The 13,900-nt window shown below is 41.7% G+C and overlaps 1 pseudogene; it reads right to left on the bottom strand.

Annotated features, from left to right (window-relative positions):
- Positions 1-716: 716 nt before the first annotated feature.
- Positions 717-835, bottom strand: LOC120605540 (uncharacterized; annotated as a pseudogene).
- Positions 836-13,900: the final 13,065 nt, after the last annotated feature.

The following is a 13,900-nucleotide window of genomic DNA, read 5'->3' as shown; positions in this document are numbered from 1 at the left end:
ATTTTGTATCCAGAAACTTTACTGTATTTGCTTATCATTTCTAGTAGTGTTCTTGTAGAGTCTTTTAGGTTTTCTATATAGAGAATCATGTCATCTACAAATAGCGGCAGTTTGACTTCTTCTTTTCCTATTTGGATGCCTTTTATATCTTTCTCTTGTCTGATTGCACTCGCTAGGACCTCCAATGTTATATTGAATAACAGTGGCGATAGTGGACAGCCTTGCCTTGTTCCTGATCTTAGAGGGAAGGTTTTTAGTTTTTCACCATAAAATATAACGTTGGCTGAGGGTTTGTCATAGATGGCCTTTATTATGGTAAGGTACTTTCCTTCTATACCAATTTTGTTAAGTGTTTTGATCATAAATGGATGATGTACCTTGCCGAAGGCATTTTCTGCATCTATTGATATGATCATATGATTCTTACTTTTTAATTCGTTTATGAGGTGTATCACATTAATTGATTTGCGTATGTTGAACCATCCCTGTGCCTCTGGGATGAAGCCCACTCGATCGTGGTGTATAATCCTTTTAATATGTTGCTGTAGTTAGTTGGCTAGTATCTTATTTAGGATTTTTGCATGTTCATGAGAGATATTGGTCTGTAGTTTTTTTTTCATATATATATGTATATAGGCGAAGCAACCCTTGGTTGACCTCATGGATTGAAAGGACCTCATCAGCTTACAATCCCTTATTTGTTATTTTACTGTTTATGCCTACAGCACCTGGTCTTCCTAGATAGTCTCCCATCCAAGTACTAACCAGGCCCAACCTTGCTTAGCTTCCAAGATCAGACAGGATCGAGCTTGTTGAGGATGGCATGACCATACACTGTAATTTTATTTTTTGTGTGTGTGTTATCGTTACCAGATTTGGTATCAGGGTAATATTGGCCTCATAAAAAGAATTGGGAAGTATTGCCTCCTCACTGATTTTTCTTTGGAAGAGTTTGAGGAGAATAGGTATTAAATCTTCTTTGAATGTGTGGTAGAATTCACTGGTGAAGCCTTCTGGTCCTGGACTTTGATATTTTGGTAGATTTTTGATGATTATTTCAATTTCCATACTGCTGATCGTTCTAGATTTTCCAGTTCTTGATTCAGTCTAGGAAGGTTGTATTTCTCTAAGTATTGGACCATTTCTTCTAGGTTATTAAATTTGGTGTTATATACTTTTTCATAGTATTCTTCTGTGATCCTTTGTATTTCTGCGGTGTCTGTCGTAATTTCCGGTCTTTCATCCCTGATTTTGTTTATTTGTGACCTTTCTTTCTTTCTTTCCTTTTTTAGTGAGTCTAGCCAGGGGTTTGTCAATTTTCTTAACCTTCTCAAAGAACCAGCTCTTTGTTGCATTTATTTTTAACATTTTTTGTTTGTTTGTTTGTTTGTTTTCAATTTCATTTATTTCTACTCTAATTTTGATTCTTTCTTTCCTTCTGCTGACTTTAGGCTTCATTTGTTCTTCCTTTTCTAGTTTTTTAAGATGAAGCATTAGGTTGTTTATTTGAGCTCGTTCTTGTTTTTGGAGATAGGCCTGTAATAATATGAACTTTCCTCTTATGACCACTTTTGCCATGTCCCAAAAGTTTTGATATGTTGTACTATCATTATTATTTGTTTCTATATATCTCTTGATCTCTCTTTTTATTTCTTCTCTGACCCAGTTATTCTTCAGTAGTATGTTGTTTAATCTCCATGTATTTGTGGTTCTTTCTGCTTTCTTTTTACGGTTGATCTTTAGTTTCAAAGCATTATGATCAGAGAATATGGTCGGGATGATTTCAACCCTCTTATATTTGTTTCTGCTATCTCTGTGTCCCAGTATGTGGTCAATCCTTGAGAATGTTCCATGTGCACTAGAGAAGAATGTATAAGCAGCTGTTTTGGGATGGAAGACTCTGTAAATGCCAATTATGTCCAGTTTGTCTAATGTGTCATTTAAGGATGCTATTTCTTTATTGATTCTCTGTTTGTATGATCTGTCCATATCTTATAGTTGAGTAGTTAGGTCTCCTACTATGATAGTGTTTTGGTCTGTTTCTCTCTTTGGTTCTGTTAGTAATTGCTTTACATATTTCAGGGCTCCCTGATTGGGAGCATAGATATTAATAAGTGTTATGTCTTCTTGGTGCATGATTCCCTTTATCATTTTGAAGTGTCCCTCAGTATCGTTGTTTATCTTTTTTATTTTGAAGTCTATTTCATCTGATATTAGTACTGCTACTCCTGCTTTTCTCTGAATGCCATTTGCTTGAAATATCATTTTCTACCCTTTCACTTTGTGTCTGTATTTGTATTTGGAACTTAGATGTGACTCCTGGAGGCAGCATATAGTTGGGTTTTGATTTTTGATCCATTCTGCAACTCTGTGCCTTTTTATTGGTGAGTTCAGTCCATGTACATTTAGGGTGATTATTGAAATATGAGGTCTTCTCATAGCCATTTTATCTTTTGCTTTCTGGTAGCTCGGTGTTTCCATTGCTCCCTTGTCCTTGTGTTCTTGTTTTCTTTATTTTGGTTGACTTTTGTGGGTTTTGCCTCTGGTTCTTTTGTTTTATGTTATATACTTCAGTTCTGAATCATTGGCGTGTGGTTACCAGTATGAATATGGAAGGGATAGTTTTATATATATATATATAAATTGCAGTCGTCCATTTTCTTCTGTGCGTGCCTTATCTCCATTCTCCTTCACGAATTTACATCTTTGACTCCTCTGCTTTTCAGTCGTTGTCTCAATTTGTCCCTATGTATGCTGAATGTTCATTACTATCTTGCTATAACAAATCTCTTCTTATTTTAAGCTTATAATGTCCTGTTCCTAGTAAGGGTTGCATTCCTCTGCTTCTATTTGCCTGATAGTCACTTTACTCCTAATTATGGTTTTTTTTTTTCATTTTGTTTTAGGTGAGCTGACCCTTTTCAGTTTTCTGTAGTGCTGGCCTCGTGGTGGAGAATTCCCTCAATTTTTATATGTCTGGAAAGGTCTTAATTTCTCCTTCATATCTAAAGGATAGCTTAGCTAGATACATTATTCTAGGCTGGTAGTTCCTTTCGCTTAATAGTTTAAATATATAATTCCATTCCTTTCTGGTTCGTAAGGTCTACACTGAGAAATCCAACAACAATCTAATGGGTTTTCCTTTATAAGTTACAGTTTTCTTCTTTCTGGCTGCCCTGAGAATTCTGTCTTTGTTGTTGATTCTTGATAGTTTTAATGCAATGTGTCTTGGTGAAGGCCTTTTTTGGGTTGAGATAATTGGGTGTTCTGTTGACTTCTTGAATTCCAAGCTCCAGCTCATTCCTTAGATTTGGGAAATTCTCATCAACTATTTGTCTGAAAATGCTTTCTAGTCCCTATTTCTTTTTTTCACATTTGATAATTCCCATTATGTTCATGTTTCCTCTCCTCATGGTATCAGTTAGTTCTTGTATTTCTCTTTCATTCTTTTTCATTCTTCGGTTTCTCTCTTCTTCCTTCTGATTTATTTCTAGATTTCTGTCTTCGATATCACTGATCCTTTCCTCCATTTGGTCGACTCTATTTCCCAAGACTGTTATTTCATTTCATCTCTTGCAATGTTCTTTATCTCCAGAAGGTCTTTCGTTCTTTTTGAGAGTTTCAATCTCCTTGCAAAGGAATGGATTCTGCTCATTTAGTTGTTTTTTACAATTCCTGAAATTGTTGATATGAGTTTTTTCAGATGTCACTGAGTTTTTTCAGAAGTACCATCCTGAATTCTCTGTCATTTAAGTCACATATTTCTATGTCTGTAAGCTTATTTTCTGGAGATTTTTCTCTTTCTCTCTGAGATGCCTTGTCACCGTGGTTTTTCATTGTGTTTAATGGACTATTTCTCTGGCTGGGCATTAATGGAAGTGTATTCTGCTTTTTTTTTTTTCCAGAAAGAAGATTTATTGTATAATGGTCCCTCACCTTTTGCAAAGAAGGTATTTTTCTTTTGATTTCCAGTAGTTGGTGTCTAAGCCTCTTGGATCTCTGTTTCATATAAAGTCGTAATAATGTCTTTTTTTCCCTTATAGATGTTTAATAACACTCACTCTCCTCAGTCTCAGTTCCTGTCAGTGTTAGCGACAGGTTGGTAGTGTTTCCTGAGATTCCCCTGGGGCTCTGAGGTGTTCAGTTTCGGAGGGTATGGGGAGAAGGGTTTTCTGGGTTGGGGGATGGGGGCTGCGGCTCAGCCTCTGTTTTGCAAATGTGGCAGGTAAAAATCAGCTGTTGTTTCTCTGCTGTCCCTGCTTTTCTGCCATCCCTGTTTTTCTGCCTTCTGCCCTGATGACTGGGCCCTGCTTGCTGGCCAGCAGTGTGGAGCTCACAGCTCTCCCAGGCAGGGCTGTTCAGGGAACTCACCGCTCCTTCTCCCCTCAACCTCCACCTGCAGGGAGCTCCAGCGGTTGCAAGAGGCAGCTTCTTTGTTTCTTCCAGTCCACCACCTGACATCCAGGGTTTTGACCTGTGGTAGCTCTTATGCACAGATCCCATGCTCAGACGTGCTGGTGTGCAGTTTGTGTGTTTTTTGTTTAGTTTTAGATGTTCAGCTTATTGTTGTTTCAAGGGGAGAGATCTGGGGATGTCTCTCACTCTGCCATGTTTAATCCAATCTCCCATTTTGTACTTCTTAATCCTGTTCCCATTTTTTTCGCCTACCCTCCCAAAACCCTTCCATCTGGTGACCCTAAAAATTTCTCTGTATCTATGAGATTGCTTCTGTTTGTTTGTTTATTTATTTGTTTCATTCTTTAGATTCCACATGTAAGTGAAATCATATGGCATTTGTCTTTCTCTATCTGACTTACTCCTTCAGCACAATATCCTCTAGGTCCATCATGAAATATCTTTTTCTATCCCTTTACTTTTAGTCTGTGTGTCTCTTTTAATCTGAGGTGAGTCTCTTGTAGACAGCATATGAAAGGGTCTTATTTTCTTATCCATTCAGCCACACTATCTTTGGATTGAAGCATTTCATTATTTTTCATTTGAAGTACTTGTTGATAGATATGTAGTTATTGCCATTCTTTATTCATATTTTTGATGCATATTTTTTTCTTCTTAAAGAAATCTCTCCAAAATTTCCTGTAATACTTGCTTGGTGGCGATGAACTCTTAGCTTTTTTTTTTTTTTTTTTTTTTTTTTTGTCTGAGCTCTTTATTTGGCCTTCTGAAATCTAATGGTAGTTTTACTTGGGTGAGAGTGACACGCAGTTTCTAGGTCCTGGCACACCATCACCTTGAATATTTTGTGCCAAGCCCTTCTGGCCTACAAAGTTTCTTTTGAGTAATCATCTGCCAGTCTTATGGGAGCTCCCTTGTAGGCAACTAACTGTTTTTCTCTTGCTGCTTTTAAGATTCTCTCTTTGTATTTAACTTTTGGCATTTTAATGATGATGTGTCTTGGTGTGGACCTGTTTAGGTTCACCTTGTTTGGGACTCTGTGCTTCCTGGGGTTGTATGTCTATTTCCTTTACCAGGTTAGGGAAGTTTTCAGTCATTATTTCTTGAAATAGGGTTTCAATTCTTTGTTTTCTCTCTTCTCCTTCTGGCACCCCTATGATGCAAATGTTGTTGTGCTTGATGTTGTCCCAGAGGTCCCTTAAACTATTCTTATTTTTTTAGATTTTTTTTCTTGTTGCTGTTCTGCTTGGGTGTCCTCCACTACCCCATCTTCTAAATTGCTGATTAGATCCTCCACTTCATCAAATTTGTTGATTCCCTCTAATATATTCTTCATCTCAGATATTGTATTCTTTATTTCTGACTGGTTCTCTTTTATGTTTTACATTTCCATTTTTATGTTTCTATCTCTTTGTTAAAGTTCTCACTGAATTCATCTACTCTTCTCAAGTTTGTCGAGTAACCTTTTAATCAGTGTTTTGCACTCTGCATCTGATAGATTGCTTGTCTCCACTTTGTTGAGTATTTTCTGGAGCTGCCTCCCTGTGTTTGTTTCTATGTATTAGGTAGGGCTTCTAAGTCTTCCAGAGTGGCTTTATGTAGTAGGTGTCCTGTGGGGCCCAGTGGCACAATCCCTGGTCACCTGAGAGAGGTGCTCAAGGTGTGTCCCTTGTATGAGTTGTGTGTGCCTTCCTGCTGTAGTTGAGCCTTGGTTGCTGTTTTCACTTTGATAGAAGGAGTTGCCCTTGGGCTGATTGGTGGTGAGGATTGGCCTGTGATAGGCTGACCCAACAGAGCAGGATTCACTTTAGCAGGGTTCTGGTGCCTGCCCAGTCTGCCCCTTGGGCATGTCATCCTCAGTTGCAGCCCTGGGTCATACTCTGGCTCCACTGCAGGTCGAAGTATGTGATTGGGTGTGCCGGCCCAAGGGACTCCTGGGAGGGGCCCAGCTGCAGGCCAAGTTCAGCTGCAGCTTGTGCACTTCTGGGGCCACCTGGTAAGAGTCACCAAGCAGTCCACAGATGGCTGCCACCTATGCTGGGCTCATAGGTGCCTCAAGAAGCCAAGCCAGAAACCGAGGCCAAGCTTGGTGCTGTTCAACAAGAGGTACAGAGCACACCAAGGCCAGATGCTACTTCTTTGAGTTTTGTGAGCCTTTGAGATGTTTTAGGAAAGTCTGCAGCATGAGCCAAGACAGGCCATTTGTATGGAATAAACCACTGGAGGCAACTACGGTGGGTCCACATGTTGAGAGAGGCGGAGTCTCAAGGAATCACCTGGGTGGAGAAACCAATGTTATTCAGGTTGGTGGAGACTCAGATATGGTGGCCACCTGTGTTTGCATGCTAGGAGTGGGAAGGGCTCAACCAAGGAACAATGAATACTGTCAACACTTGAGTCTGGGAGAAAGCCACCCCTCCAGCCCTTGTTTTGAAGCACAACAACTCAATGTCTCCCTGTATGTCCCTGGCACTGCTGGAGCTGCTGCCCGGGCACTGGAGCTCAAAGCGAGCAAGTCTTTCAGTGAGCAAGTCCAGGTGTGGGCCCTTTAAGCAGAATGTCTGTGACTCCCGCAGCCCTTTGTCTCAGCCACAATCTCTGCTGGTTTTTCACAGCCAGAGGTTGTGAAGAATTCTCTTCACAGCCTCAGAAGTGACCTGTTCTTAGGTATGTCCCCAGTTGTAGGATTGATGTTCAGCCAGACCTCAAATGACTCCCAGTGATGGTTACTTTGTAGTTCTATTGTAATTTTGGTGTGGTTGCAAGAGGAGGCATGCACAGCATCTAGCTTCTGTGCGATCTTGTCCAGTCTCCAGAACTGACATCTTAACAACATTGAATCTTGCATTCCAAGAACATGGAATATATCACCATTTATTTAGACCTTTGAATTCTTTCATCAGAGTTTTGCAGTCTTCCTCATATAGATTCTGTACCTATTTTGTTAGATTTATGCTTAAATTTTTTTGGTGCTAATGTAAATGGTTTTTTTGGGTTTTTTTTTTTTTTGGTTTTTTTTACATTTTAAATTCCAGTTGTTCATTGCTAGCACATAAGAAAGTAATTGAATTTTATATGTTAACCTTATATTGTGCTGGCTGGAAAATTACTGCTTGGCTATCGCCCATGGGAACATAGGCTATCGCCCATAGTAACATAGGCCTATGGGAACATAACATTCTAACAATATGCTTTCTGCTTCTGTACCCCCGCTTGCACACCTGACCTGTGGGTTGACAGGTAGTGAATAGGAGAAAAATAGACCTTTGTGTTTAAGACAGAATGAGGAATGGGATTTAGGGCTTAAAAACCCTGTACCTCTACATTTCAGGGCTGCTTAATTTGGGGTCTGCGTACCCCTGGCAGACCCAGCTGGCTAAGTAAAGAGTATATTTCCTATAACTCACTGATTTCTGGTGGTCCGTGTGTCTTTCGGGGTCTGGCGGCTACAACACTTGGAGGCCCCAGCAAGAATCTCAGAGAGTGGCCCTGGGATCTAAGACAGGACCGGCCTCCGAAGCGGTTGCTGTCTCTGTTACGGATTCAAAGGGGTGGCCAACCTGAGACGTTCCAGGTCCCTTGAATACTGTGATGGGTTAGTACAATCGTCAAGGACACAACCTTTAGGACACGCTCTTTGTTCCTTGTCCCGACGGGAATCTGGAATCTCCGAGGCCTCAGTGTCTGGATAAAAGGTACCTTCCTGTTTCTGTTGACTGGTCAGTGGGGGTCCGTGGAGAGACTGGATGCAGTCATATCTCCCGGACCATGGCCAGGCCACGGGACGCTGCCTCTTGTGCCCTGTTGTCGGGTTCTGTTTATTGTCTCTGGTCTTGTCTAGGTTGTAGGTGGTGGACTTCTCTGGGTCCACCTACACCCCAGTAATTGTTCTTGTCTGAGTGTCTGATTGTGCTTGTCTGAGTGTCTGTTTTGTGTTTTCTGCACAAGCGATGGCGAGGAGCCTGAGTTCACAGAAGACACTCTTGGGTTGTCTCACGCGACATTTCAAAGAAGGGTTTGTAGAAGGAGCTGACTATGGCATAAAGTTTCCTCCAGGCAGACTAAAAACATTGTGTAAAGTTGAGTGGCTGTCTTTTAATGTAAACTAGTCTCTGGAGGGTTCTTTTCACAGGGGTTTAGTGAGGAATGTTTGGAAGATTGTCACGGGAGACCCAGGATATCCCAATTAGTTTCCCTACATCAATTAATGGTTAAACCTTGTTCAGACACCCCCTCTTTGGCTCCGCCGGTGTGCCCTTTCTCTAGGGGCGCGAGTCATAGTTGTGGGCCCCCCGAAACATGCAGCAACTGAATCTCCAAGACAGCCCAGTCCCTCAGTCCTCCAATCTTCACCAGAAGACAGTGACCTTCCCCCGCCCTATAATCCAGGACAACAGAGGCCAAATAGCACCGCCTCACCTCCTCAGACGCAAGCAGATAACCGCTATGGGCCTTCTGCTCCCGCTCCGGGCAGGGCACCAACCAATACCACCACTCCAGCCATCCTCCCCTTGAGAGAAGCACCACCCCAGGGGCATCACACAGACAGGCCCTTTATGGTTTACGTGCCTTTCTCGACTAGTGACCTGTACAACTGGAAGGCACAGAATCCGCCTTTCTCTGAGAAACCCTAGGCATTAATAGGACTCTTAAAAAGTGTCTTTCAGACTCACTGCCTCACCTGGGACGATTGCCAACAGCTTTTAATTACCCCCTTCACGGAGGAATAACACGGACGCATTGCATTCGAACTGAAGCACAAAATATAGCTGTGGGAGAGAGGAGAGTTGAGGAAGCAGGGGAACAGATTGAAGAGGAATTTCCCTCCACCCGCCCAGACTGGGGACACAATTCTCAGGCAGGGAGAATGGCATTAGATCGGTACCACCAGTTTCTAATTGGGGGAATTAAGATGGCTGCTCATCAGCCAACTAACCTTTCTAAGGTAACTGAAGTTATACAGGGACCTCAGGAATTTCTTGAACGAGGCGTACCGGGTATACACCCCCATTGATTCTGAGGCCCAGCAGGCAATTAATATAGCCTTTGCTACTCAGGCAGCCCCTGATATCCGGTGTAAATTGCAAAATATTAGAAGGTTTTGCAGGAATGAACCTGTCCTAACTTGTTGAGATAGCCCAGAAGGTGTTCAGCAACAGGGAGGCACCGGATGATCCCAAACATATGGCTAAAATCCAAAGCTACTGTCATCAACCCAGCCAATCTGTTGCCAGACCCAGACCCTGAGACCCCCGTTCATGACTGCATAGATTTCACTGATGCTGTGTGTTCCTTGCGGCCAGACCTCAAAGACTCCCCTCTGCCTGAGGCCGATGAAGTTCTGTTCACGGACAGGAGCAGCTTCATGCAAGAAGGAAGGAGGTATGCTGGGGCAGTGGTCATGACTCTAACTGGCACCATCTGGTCACAGGCTCTTCTCCATAGGATTTCTGCTCAAAAGGCAGAACTCATCGCCCTCACTGAGGCACTAAGATGGGGAAAGGATAAGGCAGTCACAATATACACTGACAGCCAATGCGCCTTTGCCATTACACATGTACACAGAGCCATCTACAAGGAAAGAGGGCTTCCGACTTCAGCTAGGAAGGACATCAAGAACAAGGGGGAGATCTTAGCCTTACTTGAACCCATATAGAAGCCTAAGACTCTTGCTATTGTTCTTTGTAAAGGGCATCAAAAAGGGAGTAGTCTTGATGCTGAGGGAAACCGACGAGCCAATGCAGAGACAAGAACAGTGGCCACAAGGCCAGTGGGGCCCCCACCACATCTACTGACTGTTGTCCCTTACCCAGAACTGCCTCCGTCTCTGACCTATATGGTGGAAGAGAACATATATTTTCAAGACAAGGGAGCCACTAGGAACCAACAGGGGTGGTGGACAACCCCAGGTGGAAAAATTGGGCTCTCACAGCCCTTGGAAGGACTCTCCTCCACCAACTACACCAGACCACACACCTAGGGTGAACTAAGGTGCTCCAAGCTTTAGACTCCTACTTTCACTTGTTAAAAGGGAGAAGAACTGCAGAGGAGATTGCCTCAAGATGCCCGGCTTGTGCCCAAATTAATCCAAAGAAGGGGAAGATAGAAGAACCTAGGCATAGGGAAAGAGAAACTTATCTGGGAGACCACTGGGAAGTAGATTTCACTGAGATAACCCCAACTGTAGGAGGCTACAAATATTTATTTGTTTTAATAGACCCACAGGATGGGTAGAGGCCTTCCCTACCAGGAAAGAGACTGTCTTAGTAGTTACTAAGAAACTACTACAAGAAATTCTCCCTCAATTTGGTCTCCCTAGAACTTTAGGGTCGGATGATGGGCCAGCCTTCGTAGCAAAGGTATCACAACAATTGGCTAGCTACCTAAATTTGCGATAGAAACTCCACTGCGCCTACCGGCTCCAAAAGTTCGGGCCAAGTAGAGCGAATGAATCGGACCCTAAAAAAGACATTAGTCAAGTTAAGATTAGAAACTGGTGGGACCTGGGTAAAACTTCTCCCCTTTGCTCTTCTCCAAGCTGAGTGTACTCCATATATTAATGGATTCGCCCCATTTGAAATTTTCTTTGGAAAACCCCCACCTTTAGTACCTAGAATAGAAGATGAGAAAAAGGCAGAACTACGTAACCTTGTCTTACTTAGTCTTTACAGGCCCTTCAAAGTGTACAGAAGGAGATTTGGTCTGGGGTTCGTGCTGCCCACTCAGTCCCAGGGGACAGATTTCCCCATCAGTTTCAGCCTGGGGCCTGCGTGGATCTGGAAGTTCACTTCCAAGGGACTAGAACCCAAATGGAAAGGACCCTTCACTGTCTACCTGACGACGCCCACTGCAGTTAAAGTAGACGGCATCCCATCATGGATTCATCACTCTCACGTGAAGGCAGCATGAGAGTGGAAGACGGACTCTTAAGACTAAGACTCAAGCACACATAAGTATAAACCTTTGTTTCTGCCTTTTTATCTCTTTAGCCCAGACATTCGACCAGCCACAACCAAAATCAGAAAGAGCATTAATAACTTTGCTAACGACAATACACAAGGTCTTAAATAAGACCACCCCAGACATAGGACATGATTGCTGGTTGTGCCTAAACCCAAAAACTCCCTTACTATGTTGGAGTATGAACTCCCTTAAACTTAACTGAGCTCAGCAGGCTAGAACTTCAAGTCGATTCACTAGCAGAAGTAGTCCTCCAAAATAGAAGAAGTTTAGATTTATTATTCTTAGAACAAGATAAGTTATGTATGGCTCTAGGTGAAACCTGTTGCTTCTATGCTAATAATTCTGGAGTAATTAGAGAGAGCTTACAACTAGAGAAATTTAGATGCCAGGGAAAAACAAAGACTAGAATCAGATAACTGGTTTCAATTGGTCCCCATGGCTAACAACCCTTCTATCTGCTATAGCTGGACCTTTAATCCTCCTCTTCTTGTTAACTTTTGGCCCATGTTTCCTTGATTTCTTGTTTGCATATATAAGGAAGAGAATTAATTCTATTAGACTTTTAGTATTAAAAAATAGAGGCTATGAGCAAATTCCACATGAAGAATCAAGGATTTGATTTTCTGCTAAGACCAGTGCGGAATGTGCTGGCTGGAAAATTACTGCTTGGCTATCGCCCATGGGAACATAGGCTATCACCCATGGGAATATAACGTTCTAACAATATGCTTTCTGCTTCTGTACCCCCGCTTGCACACCTGATCTGTAGGTTGACAGGTAGTGAATAGGAGAAAAATAGACCTTTGTGTTTAAGACAGAATGAGGAATGGGATTTAGGGCTTAAAAACCCTGTACCTCTACATTTCGGGGCTGCTTAATTTGGGGTCTGCATACCCCTGGCAGACCCAGCTGGCTGAATAAAGAGTATATTTCCTATAACTCACTGATTTCTGGTGGTCCATGTGTCTTTCGGGGGCTGGCGGCTACAACAATATCCCGCAACCTTGCTTTTTGTTTATGAATTCTAAGAGCCTTTTTTTGTTGTTGATTTATAGGATTTTCTACATAGACAATCATGTCATCTATGAACAAAGAAATTATTTCTTTTTGCCCAATTAGTATACCTTTTATTTCCCTTTCTTGTCTTATTGTATTAGCTAGGACTTCCAGTACAATGTTGAAAAGGAGTGGTGAGAGTGGACATCCTTGCCTTGTTCTTGATCTTAATGGAAAGGTTTCTACTTTCTCACCATTACGTATGATATTAGCTGTAGTCTTTTATGTAGATGTTCTTTATTAAGTTGAGGAAGTTTCCCTCTATTCCTGGTTTGCTGAGATCTTTTATCATGAATGGGTATTGGATTTTGTGAAATGCTTTTTCTGCATCTAGCAATATGATCAGATTATTTTTCCTCTTTAGCCTATCAATGTGATGAATTTCATTAATTGCTTTTTGGATGTTGAACCAGCCTGACATTACCTGGAATAAATCCCACTTGGTCGTGGCATATAATTCTTTGTTGGATTTGATTTGCTAATATTTCGTTGAAGATATTTGCATGTATGTTTATGAGAGATATTGGTCTATAGTTTTCTTTTATTGTAATATCTTTATATGTTTTTAGTATTAGGGTAATGACCTCATGATATGATTTAGGAAGTATTTCCTATTTTTGTTACTGGAACAAAGGAGTCCATTTGCCTGTGTGCATCTAAGTTGTCCAATGAGACACATACAGGTTTTGCTGCAAAGACAGTAAAGATTTATTTTAAAAAGTTGCAAGTCCTGGAGACGCAGGTGAGCTACTGCTCAAAGACCTAGCCCCCTGGGTGTTTTGAGGGAATAGATTATATAGGGGAAAAATCATTAGTCATGGAAACTGAGGGAGTTGGGGTCGTGGGCTCTACTGATTGGACGGGGCTGGGGTAATCGATCATCATGCCTGGTTCTGGAATCAGCCAGGCCATCATCTCATCTGCTCCCAGGGGAAAGTGGTCATTGGGGCCATTCTGCCTCAATGGGTCTGGGGCTGAAACACACCTGAGGCCAAGATGTTATGTTTAGCTTAACTGAAATTTATTGTTCTCATGATCTATAGATCTGAGGCTTTATTCTTAAAAGGTTTGATACTGGCCAGAACCTTGTATCCTAAGGTTTAACGATTAAGGGAGTAGATATACAAAGGTGGAAGGATAAGGGCAGAAAAAGCAAGTGAGTCACGATGCCATTACACTAGGCAAAGCCTGCTTGAATCGGAGAAAAAAAACTATCTTAAAGATATGAAGTCTGTGTGCAGTTATAGTTTCTGAAAGAAATTGTGGAGGGTTGGTATTGTTTCTTCCTTAAATATTTGTTGTAATTTGCCAGTGAAAGCATCTGGTCCTCGTGCTTTCTGTTTTGGATGGTTATCTGTTATTAATTCAGTTTCATTAATAGATATGGGCCTTATTGAGGTTATCTATTTCATTTTGTATGAATTTTGGTAGATTGTGTTTTTTAAGGAATTTGTCCATTTTCTCTAAG

The sequence above is a fragment of the Pteropus medius genome, unplaced genomic scaffold (genome assembly GCF_902729225.1).
Source record: "Pteropus medius unplaced genomic scaffold, Ma_sr-lr_union100, whole genome shotgun sequence".
Taxonomy (NCBI): Eukaryota; Metazoa; Chordata; class Mammalia; order Chiroptera; family Pteropodidae; genus Pteropus; species Pteropus medius.
This window is presented reverse-complemented; position numbering and strand designations above follow the sequence as displayed.